This window comes from Glycine soja, chromosome 9 (genome assembly GCF_004193775.1).
Source record: "Glycine soja cultivar W05 chromosome 9, ASM419377v2, whole genome shotgun sequence".
Classification (NCBI taxonomy): Eukaryota; Viridiplantae; Streptophyta; class Magnoliopsida; order Fabales; family Fabaceae; genus Glycine; species Glycine soja.
Window position 1 is genome coordinate 42,608,836 of NC_041010.1, and position 2,805 is coordinate 42,611,640.

Sequence of the window (2,805 nt, forward strand, 5' to 3'; positions counted from 1 at the left end):
GAAGGAGATTGACATAGATTAGTTGACACTTGACAGACAATTCTATTTGTTATTTATCCTTCTTTTGTAAGTGAGATAGTCATTAACAGAAATGTTGAATTCCTTTTTGGTCAAATTTCAATGAGTTTTAATACACACTTCCTCTGCTGAAAAATTATATATACAGACAGGTAGCCACTGTTATCGTATTCTCTTCAATATATATTTTTCTTCCCCTGCTCTTCTGCTGTTACTGTTGTACAATAAAAGCAAAATAAATTATAATGATGTTGTTCTTTTAGAGGAAGGAGTTTTTTGTAATGAAATGAAGTGGGGTTGAAAACTTGAAAATTAAAATTGATAGAATTATGTCAGTAAAGTATGCACATACATTAGGGTGTTAATCAATAAATCGAATATATATGTATTAATAGTTGAATATCTCACTGTCTCGCATTACTTTACAATTTACAAAATATTCGTATACCAGAGGACATTTGGTAACCCAAAGCTTAATGTGAAACTAAGTGAGGCCATCAGCCCCAACAGAAGGAAGGAACTTGAGCTTCTAAATTTGGAGGGGAGCTCAAAAGAAAGAGGACAGGTTAAGATTGAATGTTAATAAATGGGGATTGGGAATTCCTTTTTTTTTTTTTTTTTTTACAAAGGGGATTGTGAATTCTCTAGTTACAAAAGTGATGGGAAGAAATCCTAACCCTGAAAAATAATTATTATACATTAAACAACGAATAAAATATAATTTTAAAAAATTGAACCGTGGTGATGATGGCAGAGTCCTACATTAATGGGCCAGGCCCTTCGGCTGCAATTGTTAGAGCACTTTAGGCCATGTAGTGAAAAATCAAGAAGGGCTTTGCTATTTTCATCCCTTATTTGGCTAAGTTCAAACCTTATAATACTAGTTTTTTTAATACAAAAACACCTTTGAAAAAATGTTTAAATATATAATGAAAATGTGTTTCTATTTCTGTTTTGAAAATGAATGTAACAGTATTTTGAAAATGAGTTAAAAATCATTTTAACTCTATTTTATCCAAACATATTTTGTTTTGAAAATTGAATTTGAAAACTAAAAATCAAAGCTCGCAACTATCCCAAATGGGTCCTAAATCAACAACTTTCCTTCCTACCCTATATGTTTGGTCAAACTAGTGTATAAGCTAGTTGAAAGCTTATAAGTTAAAAGTTAGGAGTTGAAAAGCTAGAAACTTATAAACTATCTGATTTAATTGTATTAGCTTCTGTTTTGGTGGAGTGCTAGGAACACACTCCTTCTAATTGGTTAAAATTTTTTGAAAACTAAAAAATCTTAGATTTGTCGCAGCCCTTAGAACAGTAAACTCGTATAAAAACTGAGCTTGCGGGATGAATAAAAGCGAGTAAGTGCAAGTGTCAACAGTTAAGTGAGTTCACAGATTCCCCCCCTCTTTTTTACTTTGGTGAGGTGCTATAGTAACAGAGTATGCAACAACCAAAAATTGCCTCAAACGCAGTAAGTGTGCATATATTTAAATTCCTCAACACAATCAATGGAACCAATAACTTTTGCTCCTTTACACATCTTCCACTTTTGCATGAATGCAAAGGGAAAAAAAAAGAATCTCTACAAAATTGTTTGTTTGAACTAGATACTATATATCATACTACTACTAATGTATGTTGGTATCTTTGTTGAGAAGTATTCAAGCCAGAAGCGACATGATATGTAAGAAGACATCTTCTCTGCAAGGAATGGTAAGGCCACCCATTGGATGATGGTACCCATATTCTTCTTCTGCTTTGCTTAGCAAGTCCTGAAATGAAGGTTGGTTCAAGCATTCTATCTGAATTACGAACCGCTTCTTTTCTTCTCCAACATACACGGCTAGATATCCTTTTGGGACCTCTGCACCCTTAATTGACAATGCTTGTCTAGCTCTTCTAACACCAAGCAAACGAAAACCCATGGTTTTTGTTTTTTGTTTGTTACTTCACACACACAACACAACTATAGAATGATCTTGAAGAACTTGTATGACAAACAAGTGTTTGATGCTAGCTCTATGGCATAGTTGATAGTGGAATGAGGGGTATATATATATATATATGGTGCTTGTATGGATCACCTTGCTTACCAAATTGAAAGGTTATTGTGCTATTTGGGTCTAGTGACAAACAAGGGATCATGAACCATGTGGTGTTGTCTTATATGTCTTTATCAATACTTAATTGCTGAAGATTTTTAAGTAGTAAATGGCCCACTTTAAAGAAGAGTGGCCGATACAGTTATTGCTTGAAGATGGAAGAGAATTGCATGTACAGCAAAAAACCTAATTATAATTTAAGCTATTTAATGCCCTGTTTTAAATGTTCAAGATGCACCAGACATCTCACATTTTCAGTTTCTCACACCTTTATATGCTTTCATTGTTGATAAATAAATATTTGCACATTTGCAAGCTGCTGGAAACTTAAATTTCAGTGGTTGTACTTGTACAATGCCATTCATTGTGATAACAGCTTGCATGACAAGTCCTTGTGAACAGCACGGAAAGTACTTTTGATTGCACTCTTCATCAAGAATCAAGACCCCACAATTTACTACGTAAACAAGTACAAAGCAACATACAATTTAATTGGAGACTGAGACATTGTTGGTTTGTTGCATCGGTATATTCCTTTCTTGTCATTGTTGCATCGGTATATTCCTTTCTTCATTTTCACCCCTAATTTGACTGCTGCAGGTAACAATAAGGGTGAGAAATTCACTATTATTAACATTTACTTTTTACCCCTAAAAGTAAATATTGCCACATGCCTTAAGAT